The sequence below is a fragment of the Dreissena polymorpha genome, chromosome 1, assembly GCF_020536995.1.
Source record: "Dreissena polymorpha isolate Duluth1 chromosome 1, UMN_Dpol_1.0, whole genome shotgun sequence".
Classification (NCBI taxonomy): Eukaryota; Metazoa; Mollusca; class Bivalvia; order Myida; family Dreissenidae; genus Dreissena; species Dreissena polymorpha.
In genome coordinates this window covers 113003465-113024063 of record NC_068355.1, presented here as the reverse complement: position 1 = coordinate 113024063, position 20599 = coordinate 113003465, and the positions used below count along the sequence as shown (strand labels likewise).

General features: G+C 34.8%; 1 protein-coding gene and 1 long non-coding RNA gene across 3 annotated transcripts in view; one reads left to right on the top strand and one right to left on the bottom strand.

Moving 5' to 3' along the window:
- The window catches only part of LOC127845047 (myosin light chain kinase 3-like), a 70973-nt gene that overhangs the window by 30127 nt on the left and 20247 nt on the right, over window positions 1-20599 (top strand). The gene's annotated exons all lie outside the window — the stretch shown is intronic.
- On the bottom strand, window positions 10452-12487 carry LOC127845064 (uncharacterized). Its single transcript, XR_008033038.1, has 3 exons — window positions 12220-12487; window positions 11242-11313; window positions 10452-11060 (listed from the first exon to the last, which is right to left on the bottom strand). It is a non-coding gene; the product is annotated as an uncharacterized LOC127845064 (long non-coding RNA).

Genomic DNA, 20599 nt, shown 5'->3' with positions numbered 1-20599 from the left:
ATGAAACTTCATAGGAAAATTGATCATGACTGGAAGATGACCCCTATTAATTTTCAGGTCACTAGGTCAAATGTCAAGGTCACAGTGACTCGAAACAGTTAAATGGTTTCCGGATGATAACTCAAGAATGCTTACACCTAGGATCATGAAACTTTATAAGAACATTGATCATGATTGGCAGATGACCCTAATTGATTTTCAGGTCACTAGGTCAAAGGTGAAGGTCACAGTGACTGGAAAAAAGGGAAATGGTTTCCTGATGATAACTCAAGAATAATTAGGCCTAGGATCATGAAACTTCATAGGTACATTGATCATGACTGGCAGATGACTCCTATTGATTTTCAGGTCACTAGGTCAAAGGTCAAGATCACAGTGACAAAAAACATATTTACACAATGGCTGCCACTACAACTGACAGCCCATATGGGGGGCATGCATGTTTTACAAACAGTCCTTGCTTCTATTAAATAGTATACATTGTTCATTCGCTAAATTACAAAATTCATTAAAAAAACAATTCATAAAGCGAGTACATAAATAGATAAATGAGACAAAATGGAAGACATCTCTTGTACCGATTTGCCTGCAGTGACATTTCTCCGAAGCAAATTAACAGAAAGAGCAATCCTGTAGTCTTATCAGCCGTCTTATCAGCCGACGGGGTATCTAATCAACATTCCTTGAGCAGTTGCCGAAACCTTGTTGTTTATTTTAGACGGGCTTTGTTAAGATACCCGATGTCAGATAAGGCAACAGGGGGGTTTATTCAATGTGCGTAAAGTGTCGTCCCAGATTAGTATGCTCCGCTTTAGTGGTATTTTTACTAATGTGGGACGACACTTTACCCACATGCATTAAATCCCCGTATAGCCTTATCAGCCGTTGGGTCTATTATCAATCATATCTCGAGCAGTCGTCCCAATCTTGTTATGAATTTTCTTATCGGTAGGAGCATGTGCATCTGACATGAAACATGTGGTGTTACCAGCAGTGGTTTTCAAAAAAAAATTAACGATAAAATTGCTTTTAAATTGCTTTGCCCTCGATGCCGTTTTTTATGCAGTGGTGGTTTCAACGTGCATGCTTTTATAGTATGCTATACTGGAGAATGAATAAGACGTTTATGTCAGATATTTGTTTTTGATAATAAAAATGCGCAATTTCTTTCTTCAACACCTGATAGGCTTATATCGAAGAAAAGTGACAATTGTTTCCCTATACACTATTGGAATATATACAACATGACATCATAGTGAACCCATTTATGCCCTGCGTTTAGAAAAAAGGCCTTGGCAAATAGCGTAGACCCAGATGAGACGCCGCATAATGCGGCGTCGCATCAGGGTCTGCGCTGTTTGCTTAAAGTAATTTCTGTAAGAAATATTCTAAATATAGAAATAAATATACTAGACATCCCTAATTTTGGAAATAAATTGATCCAATTTAGAAGGATGGGAGAGTCCACTAGGCATATAATGTTAAACGTGATAACAGCTCATCCATAGCCTTAGCACAGGAAATGTAATTAACGGTCAAATTAGACGATCCTACATTTCTTAGTGGGCAACAACCTTGTTGGTGTAAATGCTTGCAATTACGTGTTTTAAGTTATGCATTGGTGGTTATTCTAAACAGAACAACGCAATGCGTTTGCGCTCAGCGGACGTCCACTTTGTATACAAGTCAATGGTCTCATTCGGCTGCCAATAAACTACTTTAAATGAATATCGTACTTTTTACTAGCAAGCAAGAAAACTATTAGTTCTGTATAAAGACATATCCAACATAGAACATAGTACACCGAAGATATACATGTTCTGTTTTATGTTGATATCACTTGAAACGATACAGATGTGTGTAATACGATTACATATACTTAATTATCATCACCGTTCAAAAATAAGTTCTGTATAAAGACATATCCAACATAGAACATAATACACCTAAGATATACATGTTCTGGTTTATGTTGATATCACTTGAAACGATAAAGATGTGTGTAATACGATTACATATACTTAATTATCATCACCGTTCAAAAATAATATACAACGGCATGGAATTCATTTTTATTGATAAACATTATGTTATCTCTCTAAACATTCAACACGACAATAACATAACAATATATGTGCCCATGGTTTTAGACCGTTTATATGACTCTGCGATAAGATTACAAGAAATTCCCAGCAAAGCAGTCAATATCCGTTTGATAGCCTTATATCAAGTAAAATTAGGTGATGGCATATGCTCGTCATAATTCCTTCCGAAACAGTAAAATGTAATAAAACTAAATGGATATCACTCACGATATACGTCATAATTCTCATTCAGTCGAAAATACGTTTGAGAGAATCTCCATCTCGGATACTGCCAAATCTTTTAGAGTTACGGTAATCTATTAACGGGTAGAGATTCCGTATCCAGATCAGGCGATATTCCACGAAATTGAGGTACTTGAAAAGCTATAATACTTGTCCATGATTAGGAAATGTCTCATAATGACAGATATTCTAAGAGTGAACACATTATTGGAGGAAGCATTGATCCCACGGTTACTCGTATTCGGAGAAAGAACAAGAGGTATAAGATGTACCATACATGCGTTTTAGAAGTGTTTTTGCGACAAGTATATAAGTACATCTTATTATGCGTATGCCGTTGACTAAGAGGCGATCATTCTTTCTGCAATTAAAACCCGATCGAAAGTTTACAGTGTCTGAAAATCTTTTTGGAATTTAGACTTTTCCGTTCAACATGGGATATTGTGTCCATGTTAGGTAACATTGATAAATTTCATTACAGTTAAGCATAATGTTCACTGATAATTTACACCGTTACCGAGTACGAGCATAGCGGTTTCACATGTTTAAATACAGATTTCGGATAGCATTCATACAATGTCATGTGCTTTAAATATGCATAGGTAGAGCGCGCACATTCATGGGCTAACTTCATATGCAACTAATGAGAGATGATGCAACTGTAAACAATTCTCGATATTCTATTTACCAAGTGTAAACATACATCATAACCGGAGATTATCAGATTAGAGTAAACAAACACCATGTACATATACATCTAAAGAACGGTTATCTATACGCCTTAATATATCAAAGCGCTGAAGGCACTGAAGTTGTTCGCTGTTGTCGTCCTTGATTAGCTTGTGCGCATTGCACAGGCTAATCAGTGTGCACAGTCTAATCTTATTTGAAGTGCATTAAGACCCGTTTTCCCTGAAAGCAGCCAATATGTACATATTTCAATGATAAACACTAGACTGGCCAATGTCGACTTACAAGCTGGTATATAAACTCACTGCTAGAGTGTATATACACTCACTGCTAGAGCAGAATCATTTGTCGTCTGCAGCAGACAGGCAGCGGTAATCGTCCCTTGCAGAGTGAGTTGTGGTTCTTACCGTACTTAAGGCTTCTAAGCACATACTGATTTGAAAAATATGCTCTGTAAATTTAGCTGGCCCCTAACGCGACCAACTAATAAAACTAGACGAAATGACCCGAACAGATCAGAACGCAATATTATATCATCTTAAATATTACAGGCCTACCGTTTTACAAATATACAGTAAAAAGATCGAAGAAGTTCTTTTAAATAATAAGTATATAAGGGCTTCGTACGCTGTCAATTAGCATTAAAGCATTAAAGCAAAAGATTGCTCGTTCAATAAAAATTAAAGGTAATCTAATCGTGTACATTTTAATGCGTCCCATAACTTCTTCACGAATTTTTAACACACGATTTCATGTGTCAAGTATCATTGGAAACTGGCACTTTTGTCTACATATAAGTACCTTTTATTGCGTATAAAATGTCATCTGTATTACAGGATATAAAAAAATAAGAATTGCCAGAACTTTGAACACAAGTTTATGTAACACACAAAGTATTCAACGAACAACTTTCGTGCGTGGTTCTGCAAAGTAAATAACGCTGCTGAAGGTTGCTTCTCATTTGTATACCTGACCGCATGATGTCTCGTGATAGCAATCACAAGAACACATTTGTTTGATTTTCGATTAACACATGGTTAACATGTTTACGAGTTTTCACCAGAGTATTAGATCACTCCTTTTGAAAATAAACAACTTCAGTCGAAATTAACTTCAACAGTAAGAATAACCCATCATCTGTAAAATAACTTGCTACATGTTTAATGTTAGTGCATACTTTGCATTTCTAATACCAAGTAAGCATTTACCAAACTATGAAGAAAGTGTTGATGTATATATGCATAACGAGTTTTAGGGTGGACCATGAGTCGCACAATACGAAAATAGGTCTTATGCCATACATGCCAATGTAGTTCTTGTGTGTCTTCACAGCGGACAGCGAAGCTCCTGACCAGACAGTGCGATTGCAAAGACTTGTCTGAAGCAACTGTGGCCGTATATGACATAATATCAATGTTGAATGGCGCGGGTCCCATTGTGTTGCATAGGTTGTGTTTCAGAGATGCGTACACTGTCTCAAAACACGTTGATAACATCGCTTAAGGAAAGTGTTCGATATCTAAGGTTATGTATTACAAATTTTATTCTAAAAATTAATGTTTGTGCTATGTAGGTACAATGTCGGATGTATTATCCTCTATACATGCGAGCACTTTTTAATTCCTTAAGGAATAGTTAAACATTGGTTGAACTTCAGGTGTAAGATTTATTCCTAAAATGTAATATGATATATGATATTGATAAAGAAAAGGGCTATTTTTATGAACAATTTATTAATTAATAAAATACGCTCTGCATTTAAACCACACTCACATGTTGACTGTTGTATATTGTCATAAAAATCATATTAGCGATCCCACAAACTTTTTAAAAAATAAAGCATTTTATAGAAAAGTTATAATGTTTAGCAAATGGTTTTGGTTGAAAATACAAAAACTTTATCAACATCCCAAACGTATGTTGGTTTGTTCCAAAAAACGCAAACGAACATCGTATACTTTGAGATTATGGGTTGGTGTGAATATTTACTAGGATACACCCTCAAGCCATTTGGTTCGTTGGTTTTGTATCTCCGAGAAAGCGATTGTTCGCTGAAAGGAGTAATTCGAGTACCATATTGTTTAGACAATAAATATTGGCATATGTGCACAAGAACCATATGGTGCATTATGGTACGACTCTCTGAAATCGAGCATCTCTTGATATCGATCATTTTGTGAATAACCTATGAAATAGACAACATATAGATATTATATAAGATACATACAAAACATTTAATTAAACAACACAATGCTAAAAAAAATGGAGAACACACTTTAAATTAAAAAAGTGTTTTTTTTAAATTTTATGTCACCCCAAAAAACATAATTTTTTTACTATTTTTAACATTAAAATGTAATTTTGAAAAATTCTGTCAAATAGAATTCTGTAAAACTGCTCAAATATGTTCACCTACGCGTTGCCATCATAAAACACAAATAAAAAAAGGGGGTCAACGCACTATTAACCGAGATTTTTTGTTTTAAATTTCCCTACCCTCTACGTCAAATTTTATAAAAAATACATCATTTAGGCAAAACCCAAGTACCGGTACATAGATTGTAAGAAATATGCATAAACATTAGAAATTGTTTACATTCTTCACTGGGATCACAACAGCTTACCAAAAGACATTAATAAAAAAAATATTTAATCACAAACATAATACCATACAGTATCAAACTCGACCTTAATCATTAATAACTTACTTGTTCACAGATTTCGGCTTGTTTTGAAGTTTGTGAATAAATGCTTTAAATTGATAAATTTAACCGACATGACTAAAAAGCTCCAGTATAAAACAAGAATGAAATTAAAGAAATAAAAAAAATAAAAATAAAAAGTTAACCCCACCTGGGATCGAACCACTGATAATTGAATTATGAACCAACTCGGTCATTTCTGATGATACTGATAACAAAAATATTGAGCTGTGATAATAGCATCATCGGTGTTGCTATAAATATATTCTCGGTTAAATAAACTGCCGCAACACCCTTAAGTTCATTCTATACACAGATGGTGACGTCACTACGTTATTAAGACCGGTGTGACACAATGCCCTAAAGTTTAGTTGACCTAATGCCTTTTGCAATCGAGTGATCTCCCTTTCCGGATGTGACGTTTGAATACCAAGTAAACAACGCACGTAGTGAATGTTCTTGCGGGTGTAAACATGTTTTACATGGATTTAACGGAAAAATACGTCTGTCAATGTAATCGTTTAATAGTTTGCGATTATTCAGAATTTCTTTTAATAGTTTCCTTAACCGCTCGATACACGTTAATTGGAGGATACATGATAAGCAGTTGTGGAAAAACTGGGATTAAAGTGTCATCCCAGAATAGCCTGAGCGGTCCCTAGTCAATATAAATTGCCGCCTTAAGAGTCTTTAGATGATTTTTTCTTTGGCAGACTCTTGGCGTCAATAGTCCACTCTATCTTTTTAATAGCGAGAGTTTTCCTTCTTTGTCTATATTGATGCGCAAGGAATTTGGTGCGCAACATTCAAGCCCCGATATCAGACAGTTAATATCAACGGATTGCAATAATATTTACATACCTGTGTAGATAATTCATTTCTCAATAATGTTCCGTTATTGTGTAATGACTCTTTCAATTTTGCACGTCTGACCAATTTAAATCAACACACTACTCACATTTTCAATTCCAATCGCTGTGCCCGCTGTATACGGCAGGTAGATTTTAATCGATAACGCAGCCTATTACACCGTATGCCTTCTTCTGATTGGTTGATATTTAAATATTTCATAACATGGCGAGAGGTCAGTGATTGTATTGCGATTTAAGCAGAAGTTTAACTGAAACAAATTATGCCTTTTAACTTCAATTCGACGCTATTTGAGGTAAAAATGGACTAATTAACTAAAACTTTATGAGTTGGTTATGTTCTTTTGCAATTTTAAGCATATTGATATAATAGTATTGTATTTAATTTTCGTTATGGTTTTTGCAGACCGGAGTTTCAGCGTTCAGATTTATTCTGAACGCGAATTATTTCAGCTAGAGCGGTCCCCACAGGCTAATCCATGACGATAATTCCGCCCAAACTGGAATTTCGTTAAGAAAAACTGAATTAAAACAAAAACTTCTATTAAAGGGGAAAGCGTCGTTCGTGATTATGCTGTGGGGACTGCAAAGAATAATGAGAGATGATACTTTAAGCACTCGCTTTATGCCCAGTATCTTCAGCACGATGTTATAATAACCAGTAGTTGTGTGTCATTTAAAGAAAATAGCGCGTGTAAGGTAAGCGTTCTAAGCCAGGCATAGTTTGGAAAGGTTCACTGGCATTCGAAGGAACGCTCACTACACACGATCTTACTGTTACAATAATTATATATTTGGGGAATACGCGTTTTTTTATCGACAACAACAGTTGTTACTTACATTAGTAAAATGTGCAAGCATGTGCTTTGTTTTTTGTACATAACAAATCCATTGTTTCATATTTATTATATTTAAAGTCTCTTTAACGCTCAAAATCAACGAAAATTGCGTAAAGTATTTCGTAAAATAAAATTAACACCTAAACAATCAGTATTCCTTATAGCAATAGCCACAATTTCAACGCTAGATGTGGTATGGTTACATAGATTTTTGTAGATAAAAAATGTTCGTTTTTTTATTTATTTGTGACACAATTAAACCCATTTTAATTTCCCGCGAATATATTGATTCATACGACACACGAACATCATGTTAGTGTTCATGTGTCGTATGAATAGATATCGTTGCGGGAAATTAAAATATAAAATCAACGAGCATTTTGTATCTACAAACATCTATTTTACCAGACCACATCTGGCGTTGAAATTTCGGAAAATGCAATAAGGAACAATGATTTTTAATTGGTTAAGTTCGTTTTTCGAAATATTGTACGAAATTTTCGTTGATTTTGAGTAGTAATGTTACTTTAACAACTTCGTATCATTCATAAACTCCCAGCTTAGGGAAGAACACAAATATTGTACGAAATTTTCGTTGATTTTGAGTAGTAATGTTACTTTTACAACTTCTTATCATTCATAAACTCCCAGCTTAGGAGAGAACAAAACATTGAATGGTGTATTCAAATTTCTTAAAACAATTGTTAATTTTATTACTGAACTTTGATCAAGTAACCTAATCTACAATATAAGAAGGGCAGACTTATCACATGAAACGTAAAATTAACCCATAGAATCTGCATCTGCAACAACTTTTCCTGTGCACTAGGTTTGTACTTGTTTACGTTTTCAAAAAGACCGACGGGTTAAAGGGATCTTTTCACGCTTTGGTAAATTGACAAAATTGAAAAAAGTTGTTTCAGATTCGCATGATATTTGTGAGGAAACAGTAATACTGAACATTTACCATGCTCTAATATAGCCATTATATGCATCTTTTGACGATTATAAAACCTAAAAATTATAAAGCGTTGCAACGCGAAACGATTGAATAATTTGGAGAGTTCTGTTTTTGTCGTTAAATTTTGTACAACTACGAAGATTGCTTATATAAGGTATAAAATACGTCAAATATGTGTACTCGGCGGAATAGCTCAGTAGGCTAAAGCTTTTTTACTTCAGGACTCTGGCAGGACTCCAGGGGTCACTGGTTCGAAACCTGATCCGGGCAATGTTCTTTTCCTTTTTTTAATTTCATTCTTGATTTTTTACTGGAGCTTTTACGATCCAATGTTTACATTTACCAATATAAAGCATTTAATGAATAAGTTAAAAAATGTCAAAATCTGTGAAAAGGCCCCTTTAATACAATATGACCGACGGGTTAAGGTACAAACGAGGCGTAGTGTAAAATAATCGCAACGGGCGAGTATTAGTAGTTGTGTGTATTAAAAAAGGGACACAATATAGTAGGTGTTATATATACATTTATAAAACAAATAATGAACTCGATAAGTAGAGAATGGCTGTCTTTACCAGATTTATGGGAGCTAAATATTCGTATTACCTATGCAGTAGTAAGTAAATTAAATATTGGACGCCGTTGAAAATACTTCGATACTTAATGAATGCCATCAATGATTTTCCTTTGAAATCGTTTTACGCCTATAGGAACTATAAACTTAAAATGGACTTTCAAGACACATCAATTCAGTGAGTAAACAAGCGTTCGTCCCAGATTAGCATGAGCGGACTACACACGCTAATCTGGGTTGAAACTTAACGCACATACATTAAGCTCCGTTTTTCCAGAGTGAGACTCAATTAGTTGATGGTATGTAACGTGCTGGAAACCATTCTATGTAACGTGCTGGAAACCATTCGGGAAGGAATTCCTTTGGTAAACATTTGCCATATTATGGAGATAAACTGGCAAGTAACTGATTGTTTTGGGCTAACTGTCCTTGAACCAGAAAATACACACAGTTTAGGGACTTTGCCGGAGCCTCAGATGCACCCCAGAAAGCGTAGTAATTTCACTCGTGATGTAGTTAATTTTCACCTATGTGTTAATAGCCATTTTGTGGTCAGGTCCTCCCATAAACCAATTATCTCTGACAGCTTGACAGTGGTAAGTGGCTTATCAGTTCTAAAACTCAGAACTAAAGAGTGTTATCAGATAATATGAAAATGAGGCATTGTTACTGTATTGCTACAGTTTTGTGCTGAATGCTTTACACACCGGATTCTTAACTGCAAAATGTGCTGTGGTCAGTTGCATGTGAAGAGAGATACTTTGCAAATTTTGTTACTGTGCAATGCTTAACTTACAAGATGATAATATATTTTACAATTGCTTCTTAATTAGTACTTATTCATATTCGTTTGCTAATCAGTGATTTTGCCAGTCTATTTTTTTCATTGAGAATGGGATTCTTGTTCAATGATAATTATATACAAGCAAGTATATAGCTCAAACTTGCTTGAATATTCTTAATTGCTTATGGGGAAAAAATTTCATGTAGATAGATCCATAAAAAATAATTCCCCCCATAGACCATTATTTGCCGAAGGTAGGCAAAGTTTAAAATTATCTGTTATCATCTGTTTTGTCCTAAAGCGAATTTTACTGAAATAAATATCAGGGCAAGTTTGAGCTAGATTGAACCAATATCATGGAAAATAACCCCCAATATTTTAGGTAAAATCAAATGTCATATACAGTAGGTGTCCTGGTAATAGGGATTGGTTAAGTATTTTGCTAACAGATATATTCCAGATCAAACTCGGAGCTATTTGCTGAATAAATTTCACTTATGCATTAAAATTAGAAAAAACAACAACACAGATTTGAGACATTAAGGAGACACTGATTGTACACTTGGTTATAATCAGAGGCTTAGCTTAAGCTTCTGACTATAGATTTATTCTGTTTGCTATCAAAATGGACATTAATTTTACATTAAACATATATTCCATTTACACATGATATCAGTCCGCTGAGACATTATAAAATAACATATCTACATGTATATTCAAAACACATGTTTTATTTGAGAAATAGCAACATGTACTGTTACAATTAATTTCAAAACATTACATGTATGTAAAACTATTTAATGTTTACAAACGTTATGAGAAATACACATATAATACCAAAAACGTTATTGGCAGACACCGTAAATCAAAGAAATCAATAAAATTATAATACAATCAGTCTACTATTAATATCTCGAACTCGGTTATCTCGAGTTCCATGGATATTTATGATGTTTTATCTGAATAAAATACCTATTATTTTACATTTTTTTACTTGTATCATGTTAGGGATAACTAATAATACGTGTCCGAATTACCAGAAATGCCAATAATTCGATAATTATGTGAAACCTTGTCCAATACAACTCCGAAATATTGAGAGTAGACTGCACATATATTATGCATACAATTATACAATTACTATTGTTACATGAAATCAGACAAGATTTTTCGATGTGTCTTACATAAATTATTCAACTGATTAAGCCCTAAACATTCACAACAAAAAATCTGATGCCTTCACATAGAAAAACAGAAGTTTAAATGATTTCTTCTCCAACATGGTCCATGTTGCATGGCTCATCTGTTGTTGAACTGCAAGAAGAAAAGGAAAGGGGATATAAGACTAAATCACATGATTTATATACCCATGGATTAACTTCTATATCTTATAAAGATTAACTTAACATAGATTCATATATCTGCTTTGTTAGCGTATGATAGTCGATTGAACTAAATAAAAAAATAATTCCACCAATAAGAAAAAAAGCTTCACCTGACATGTTCCGTTTTGCTGTTTGAGCCTTCTCCAGTTTTGCCTCTTGCCTGGCGGAAGTTCTTCATCTTCCTGTGAATTTAGAAGTAAAAACCATATCATTTAGTATTGTTAAGTAAAATGTTACCATCTATACAGTTTGGTATTTTCAATACAATAAATAAACTACATGTAATCGAGTTTGTTTAGCAATAGAGAATTAATACTGTTGTGATAAGTATTGCCTAGCTGACAATTAGTTTGATCATTTAAAGTAAACATACTGAAAAAATAATTCTGATAAATGTCACTTGCAATCCTAATTCAACTGTGAAAAGTTAAAAGTGAATGAAGCATATCAAACATTAACCGAATTCTCTTATGTATTGTATGAAACAAAGTCCTTGCAAGGAAAAGAGAAACGCTAAAATGCGTCGTTCAAAGTGATCCATAGGTTATTACAAAGGCATGAATTGCTGCCTAATACATTTACATGTAAGTGTTCAAGATATAATGAAGCATAAAGATATAAAGATCACGCCATGCTAACCTCATTTAATAAACATATTCTTATTTCTTTTCAGACAACCCGCGTACATAAATTGGAAAATAGTCCGCACCCCCTGGCGGCTATGTTCTTTTGTTAAAAACAAAAACAAAGTGTCACTCTTGTCTCAAAATATTGTATGAATCTACCCAGCGGTTTCAGAGAAGAAAATACGCCCCGCCCAATGGCAACTATGTTTCTTTTAGATATCCATACAATTTAAACAAACTTGATAAAATGTGTTTACGTACAATGATAATACATTTTCTCTAAAAATGACAAGACATTTATTATACAATTTGTATGATTTATTTAACATTTTTGCAAATTTAATTGCACAATACCTCTAAAGGCATAATTAGGGCTAGATGGGTTGGAATAATAAAAATAATAATAAATTAATAATAATAATAATAAAAACAATAATAATAATAATAAAAACAAATGCTTACCTTTTATTCTCAACATCTCAGTACTTTGATTCTTTGTAAATTCCGGTCTTACTGCTAAACAGACACAAATACCAAGACCAGGGACTCATGTGTAATATTGATGCCTTATCTCTGTGTGTTGAAGAAACAGGGGCAGAGATTTATTGCTCTGTTAATGTTCCATGTGGTGAAAGGGACCCCAGTGGTCAGCTCTGGCTGATATCCCTAATCAGCAGCCATGAAGGTGTGAAAGTAGAAAGTACTCAGGTCCAGGGGTAAAGTCTCTAGACTGCACAGCAATGTGCTGAAAGATGAAGCCAAACACTGAACTTGGGATGATGGTGTAGGTTTGTTTAACATGCACAAATACAGTATCTGTTACACACTATTTCCATTACAGGTCTTTAAATTATGTTCGTAGAGGTATGCAGTCGTTTTTGTAAAAATGTATTATAATTAAATATATACCACGCTCTTGGAAAACCAGGCTTAATGCATGTGAGTAGAATATTTTCACAGGTGCAAAACTGTCCACTTGTGTTGAATTTTACATTTAAGGGAAGTCTCTTCTATACTAAAATCCAGTTTAGGCTGGAAATGCTGTCCCTTATATGCCTTTGCGGACGGCACATGCTAATGTGGGGCGATACTTAGCGCATACGCATTGAGCCGATGTATTTACTGCATACTTATAAAAAGCGACACCATTGACAAGAAATTATTCTTAATAAACCATGAAGAAACTAGTTATCGTCGTCAACCAGTTATCAGCGAATGATCTATCGTACCATATAAAACACGCACACCGCCTATGTAAGTATTCGTTGTCAAAAGATAAGTCACTAAACACATAAAACATTAGATGTAAATTCATCATGGTATGAAGGAAAAAGATTGAGGGAACCACAGTTAAGCGTGTTGTTTTCCTCTTAGCTCATCTTAGCATAGCCTTGCGAATTTGTGTACACTTATTTTGTGCGTCGTGCGTTGTGCGTCGTTCGTTGTCATCACGTTTTGAACATTATTGAGGCCACACTATGGGTTAATGGGAAGCTTTTGTAATCAACTTTTGTCCGTCCTGCGTCGTCTACATTAACTCGTCAAAATTTACCTTGTGAACACTCAAGAGGCTTTGTTGGATATTCTTCCCTTTAAATCTCGGCTGACTTAGAACCTGGGTAACCGATGAAAAAATCTAGGTTACTAGGTCAAAATAAAATCAGTGAACACTGATTATTTTTTCCCAAGCAGCATGAAGCTTTGTTCTAATGATATCCAAACCGTGTTTAACCCATATATGCCTAATGAACTCTCCCATCCTTCTAAATTGGATCAATTTATTTTCAACATTAGGGATGTCTAGAATATTTATTTCTATATTTAGAATATTTCTTACAGAAATTCTTTTAAGCAAACAGCGTAGACCCAGATGAGACGCCGCATCATGCGGCGTCTCGTCTGGGTCTACACTGTTTGCCAAGGCCTTTTTTTAGGCACAAATGGGTTAAAATCTTCCAACCTAACTGTCAGGCCAGTTTTCTTTTATGGCAATAGTAAAACCATTTGAAAACTTGAGTCACAAACTTTTCATGGTAACTAAGTGCAAACATGGTTCCGGTCGGTTGAAGCACATAGTCGCTATGGGGCGGGACAGTTTTCTGTAAATGGCTTAAGTGAAATATTTCAAACACTTAGTCGTCAGATGTTTTTCTAATCACACTTTTTCCATCGCCATGGACTATATTAGAACATTTAATCTAATGATTATCTATCGCGTTTGAAAATGGTTACAGTCCGGTGAAAAAAAAACATGGCCGACATAGAGTGGTGCAGTTTTTCTTATATTGATTTGAATCAACCTTTGGAACCTCTAGATGCCACTTTTTTCATCACCATGCACCTTGCAGAGATGAGTTCCAAGGAAATATTGGCCGAGTTCGGCAATTGTTTATATCCATTGAAACAATGGTCGCCCGGAGAGGGTATTTTTCCTTTTATATATTTAGTTTTTCTTATTATTTCTCGACAGAGTTGGTTTTAGTTCGTTGAAAACCATTTCCGCCAGGGTTCGGGACAGTTTTTCTTTCAGGGTTAGAGTGAAACCTTGTTGACACTATGAAAGGCGCGATTTTGGATCTATCAACATGAACTTTGGCTTAATACCACAACAATTGATCCGGGTAAAATGCTAGGCCAAATGCCAAATGTATTTAACTGACATCACTGAAGCATCTCGGAACAATTCATTTCCTTCGAGTCTAAGGTGAGCGACCTTGAGATTTTGGCCTTTTTGTTAAAGAAATGGTTTGCAAATAATGGGCTTTTATGTATTGTGGCCATTTTGTGGGTTGTTCGTAATCGGGTCAGTATAATCAAGCAGTATGATTGTTTTCATTATAGAACTGAATGCTGTAATAATTTATAAATATGATCTCAACAATATCAGCTTCTCCAAGTATTAATATCATAAATGTTGGTGCTTTATCAGGGACAAATGTCAGCTTTGCGTCCATATTTTTGGACAATACGCACAGCATAAACACATTAAAAATGTAGTTTCTGTTAGATCGGCAGGGGTTCATTGTATCCAAAAAACGGCACACTATTTAAGGCAAATAACCTATATTAAGAAAATTTACCAAAACAATAAGACACATGACTAAGGCATGAAAGCACCGACAACAATACTAAGGCTAAGCTTTACATAGTAATTGCCATATATGCACTCTTATATTCCGTACAGCAATGTCAAGGTTGTCTTACTGCCAGTTAACGTCGCATTAATGATGGCAGCGATGCGATTTATCTGGCCAGGAATGATCTACACTTCCTTCATGCGAGTAGCTCGTTTTTCATAGGTCTACTGTTACGTACTGGCCTAGAAGAATGAATTCAACGGTTCGTGTGAAGGTTTCATGCGCCTTTTTGAACTCTTTTTGATCGGATGGCAATTTTTGCAAGTCTGGTTAGTACAAAACGAAATTAACATATATTTGAATGTTTTTTGCAACGCTCTGCGCTTTTTGTGTGTAGAATGTAAATAACGAGATCGTTACATGCAACGAACAAAAAAAAATGCAAAACATATAGTCTATCATCATTTCGTTTAAACTGCAGTTGGGATAAAAGCGTTTAATTTTGTATATCAATGGCAGTTATTTTAGTTTATTTCCTCTCGCTTAAAAAACATTTTTTTAATCATTTTCCCGTAAATTAATAGTATAAGTGAATAAGAATAAGATCCCAAACACTCACATATATGATTTATTATTAAGTCACCAATATATCAAAAACGTGTTTAGCCTCGGCGTTTTGATTTGAATCACAACTGTTGCATTTTATCACCTCATTGGCATCACATAACCTTACAATAACGGTGAAAAAATACTAACATTTTATGTTTAATTCCACGAACGCAACGGCTACCTCTCAAGATCAAATACATTAAGTAGATTTTACCGGGTCAGCAATAGCCTCGGCCTTTATAAAATCCTAAATGTACGGGTCTTAAAGTATGCAAGTAGGTTGCTGTCGATTAATGTGTTACTCAGTGGAAGCAGGAACTCAGAGTGTGTGTTGATGATGTCTCATGGATAATTCCGCCATTTTTAGAAGTGTTTGATTTACGCGAATTTCGCCAACCGGTATGTTGAATCGATTATCTCATGGATGTTTTGTTTTAGCTTATTACTGAAGATTGGCATATTCAGGCGTCGTTCAAGTTGCTCCGTTGAAAACATAGTTTTGGAAAATCGCCAACTCGTGCAGTATTCGGTGTATACAATGAATTATTTGGATGGTTAAAAGGCTTTGCTTTAATGTAACAAAGAACGACGGCTCTATCATGGAATCCGATTGTTAATGTTAATATAATCAATTTTGCGCGTAGTCTGACAACGTGATCTGGTAATTGTATCGTCGTTATTCTTTGATTTGAGTTGGGGAAAACTGCCAATAACGTATATGGCATTCATCTGAAAACAGCTTACCCCCAAAACAGGAGTTTTGATGTCCAGAATATTTCACGTGATAAGTTTATCTTCTGTTCACATAACCGATTTTTGAGAACTAGTATAACGTAAGCAGATATTTTTGTATGCAAGAAAATGGCACCGTAAGTAGCAAAACCAAATTATTTGAGTAATTGATGCTTATTTTGCTGTTATTAATCTGTATAATCTCCACATTAGCATGGTTTAAACTTATGATTTTCTAACCACAATGACAATATATCTCTGTTCAAACATTTACTGAAATAGATTACCTTTTTCAACGAACATTAACTGATTGGAAATATAAAAAACAATTGTGTTACAATTCGTGTTTAAGTAACCGATAACGCAGTTGTATATAATTAAAATAAAACCTTTTTGTTTCAAGTAATTCTTAAACAGAAACTATAAAATCTATGCCATATTAAATGCTATTTATGTACATGTGTCGGTATACCAAATCAATGCACTGCACTCAATAAAGAAGTTCCTATAAACGTATACTTACAAGGACGGAAAAACACTCGTGGAGCAACAAACAAATTCTTACAAAGACCAGACAACTGTTCGTTAGACGTAGACGAAATCCCGACTGTCTGTCTCTCATCCCGGGTTATCTTTGACACTACAATTTTCGACAGACAAAATTGTTGGCTGCAATACGACGCAAGAGCTTTCTTCTATTGGCATTTCACTATAATTGCCATGTTTTTTTAGACAATATGAGTAGACGCGCATCGTGTCTCCACTTAATTCAGGTATTTCCTCATACAAATATACAAATACCTCTATGCTCATGATTAGTGTTGTATCTTTACAAATCAAATTTAAACTAAAATATGTTCAATTCGAGATGGTTTGATGTTGTCTTTCCGCTTTTTTCTAAAAATAGTCTATTTCAAATACCAAAACTCTGATTATATCCTAGGTTAAAATTAACGTTTTATTCTAACTTTATATGCGTTAACCTTTCTAAATACAATTATTAATATTAACCCTGTAAAATTAATCATTATCCAAGCAATAGCAGTCGCGAACCAGAGCACAAACTAGCAAATTATATTTATTGTTTATATTGCACAACGTGTTGAAAAAAAATGTTAAAATCCCAAAAACTTTTTCTCTAACGTTATTTATTTGTCGATTATCAAGAAACTGTATCGCTCTCTTGTGATTTCAATCTTATGCATCCGCACGTAAGATCGTTATCTTTTTTACCGATCAACTATTGTTTTGATGAGATCTGTGATTATGAACAGTTTGTCACGAAAATGTGTTCACAGTATGCTTCTGCAACAATTGTTTCTGAGCTAGTAGCGCGCAAACGTTTAAAGCTAAATCTTTCTCACAATTTCTTTTCAGGCGAATAAGGAAGGCATATGCCGTGTTTATAACTACTAACAAACTTAATCTAAAGTTTCTCGTGGAAATCTTTAATATTGTAATCAAAGTGAAATACGATGTGTAGATCATGATGTTATACATATTTGTCTTGCTTTGATAAAAGGGGTTAAATGCATGTGCGTAAAGAATGGTCCCAGATTAGCCTGTAAAGTCCGATCAGGCTAATTAAGGACGACACTTTTCTCTGTATGCAATGTTTCGTTTGAAAAAATATCTTCTTGACGAAAATTAAGTACACGCGAAAAGTGTTGCCCCTGATTATCCTGTGGGTACATTGTTATGGCACGAAGCAACGTTCCCCCAGAACGCGGCTCATATTTCAACAGGAGCAGCATATTAATAAAGTGGGATCAGATAAAGAGAAGATGTTATAGATAGGTGATGGTCTTATCTTTCCTCCATTACCTGTTTCCTGAGCATAAAGAACGAGTCGATGGCTCGAGTAACACGAGTTATAAAATGGTTTCCTTTCATGCTATGTTTGTGAAGCTTGGGCTGGACATTAATTAGTATGTAGACACCATGGTTAAACAGTTGTTTTGAATGGGTTCATGCAAATTTAGGGAAAGTGTTAAGTTTGTACACGTAGGTAAATAAAGCTTGTTTTCTTTGAAGGGAAAGCCTTCCCTGAATATGGTTTTAAAATACGTTGAAAGTTTATTTGTAAACAAGAAATGAGCCGAAAATCCCCGCAGTAATATTTGACAAAGTGTGATGCATGACCTTACCTTCAAATAATTTATGGTAAAAACTGTATTTATTTACCGGGGGGTGGGGAAAAAAACGCATTACCATTTTTTAGCTCACCTGAGCACAATGTGCTCATGGTGTGCTTTTGTTATCACCTTTTGTCCGTCCTGCGTCGTGCGTAGTGCGTCGTGCGTCCGTCGTCAACATTTGCCTTGTGAACACTCTAGAGGCCACATTTCTTCTCCGATCTTTACGAAACTTGGTCAGAAAATTTGTACCAATGATACCTCGACAGAGTTCGAAACTGGGTCATGCTGGGTCAAAAACTAGGTCACTAGGTCAAAAAAAGACAAACCCTGTGAACACTGTAGAGGTCACATTTGATGCCCAATCTTTATGTAACATTGTTAAAATGTTTGTCTAAATGATATGTTGGTTTGAGTTCAAAAATTGTTCTGGTCCGTTGAAAAACATGGCCGCCAGGGGGCGGTGCATTATTCCTTATATGGCTAAAGAAAGACCTTGTGAAGACTATTAGTCACAATTTTTGCCCAATCATCATGAAACTTGGTCAAAACATTGGTTGTAGTTGTATCTCGGATGAGTTTGAAAAAGGTCCAGATCGGTGAAAAACATGGCCGCCAGGGGGCGGGGCAGTTTTCTCAATATGTATGTAGTGAAAACATGTGAACACTCTAGAAGTCACATTTTTGGTTCAACCTTCATGAAATTTGGTCAGAACATTTGTTTCCTGGTAACGAGGGTTAATGCATGGCTCGTCAGGAATGCACTCTTATTTCTCCATTGATCCCATTTATCCACCTGCTTATCAGCAACTAATTAATTCTCGACTGACTGTGCCTGAATTGTTAATTTGATGTAACAGGCTTGCAGGTTTAAAGCCCTTAGTCCCTAGAAATATGCCTCAGCTGGGAACTCACATTAAAGACCTTCAGACTGATCAGAGTGAAACACACATTGTTATGGCACACAGTTTATGGATGTCAGGTCGGTAGTTTAGGTGTGATTATCAAAGATTTGTGTTTTAAAAAGGGTTGATTGTTGTTTTAATTGGAAATACCATTGCAATGTGAGTCTGAAAATAATTCCAGTTTGTTTAAAAGCAAGGTCCTGAGGTGGGTGGCAGATTTTTTTTATTGCTGTAATGAAACATAGTGAACTCTATAAGTCACATTTTAGTTCAATCTTAATGAAACATGCTGAGAACATATGTTCCTATAATATCTTGATTTACTTTGAAAATGGCTTCGGTGCTCTGAAGAGCATGGTTTCCAGGGGCGAGCGAATTTCTTCTTGTGAACCTTATGGTGATATGTATGTGTCATGAAGTACTTTTATTATTTTGAACTCCACCTTCCCATGATAGTTTTTAGTTCCTTTGGGTCTCAGGTGAGCGCCTTAGAGCCCATGGCCCTCTTGTCTTTTATTAATTTTCCATACAATAATCGTGATATTAATAGTTATATTTGGCGTTAAAAATAATTAAAAGGCGAAACGTCAATATGTAAAACTGGATGAAATTGTTCAGGCACCGAACTTACAAAAGTTTAAAAGTAACCCAACAATTATATAAAATATAGACTGTTGCAATATCTGTCATAAATGCAATAAATGATATTGTTACTTCGTCGCTGTTTTGCTTGCTTTACGTACTTATTTTGCGCGTTTGTTTGGTTGTATGTTCTTAATGGTTATCTTTTGTTATTGAGGTTGCTGTGTTGTTGTTTTTGTTGTTGTTTTTTGTAAAAAAGGAACCAACACTAAAATGGTCGCCTGTGACCGAAAAAATTGCATTATATTTATTTCTCTACAAAGTTACCCATTTTCGAAATAATAAAAATTGTATAAACATGTATACATGTGAAAGCCGAGTAATATGGAGAAGCAAGTGTTAAACATTTATTGATACGTTGTTCTGCTTCATTACTTGCCTTGCGTTTTTAACTTTTCAGTTTTGAATAACGAAACAAAAGTCAAAGGATTCAAAATGTTTCTTTATATATTTTCATAAGTTTTTCGTTGACGTAAATTTGGGACAAACTGATACAATGTTCCATTATTTACCTACTTAAATGCATTTAAATAATTTCTTAAGTATGTGGCTCAAAATTAGTTGAGTATATAGTTTATGATGCGATGTTTTATAAAAGCCAAGATGGTTTACATTTGATCTGCATTTCGTAGTGCGTCAAGGTAACAGCAGCGGATTTTACTCAGCAGAAATAAATAATAAAAGTTCGTTTGTGTTGCATAACCAAACGTTATTCGTGTATATAAAGTCTAAGTCATAATGC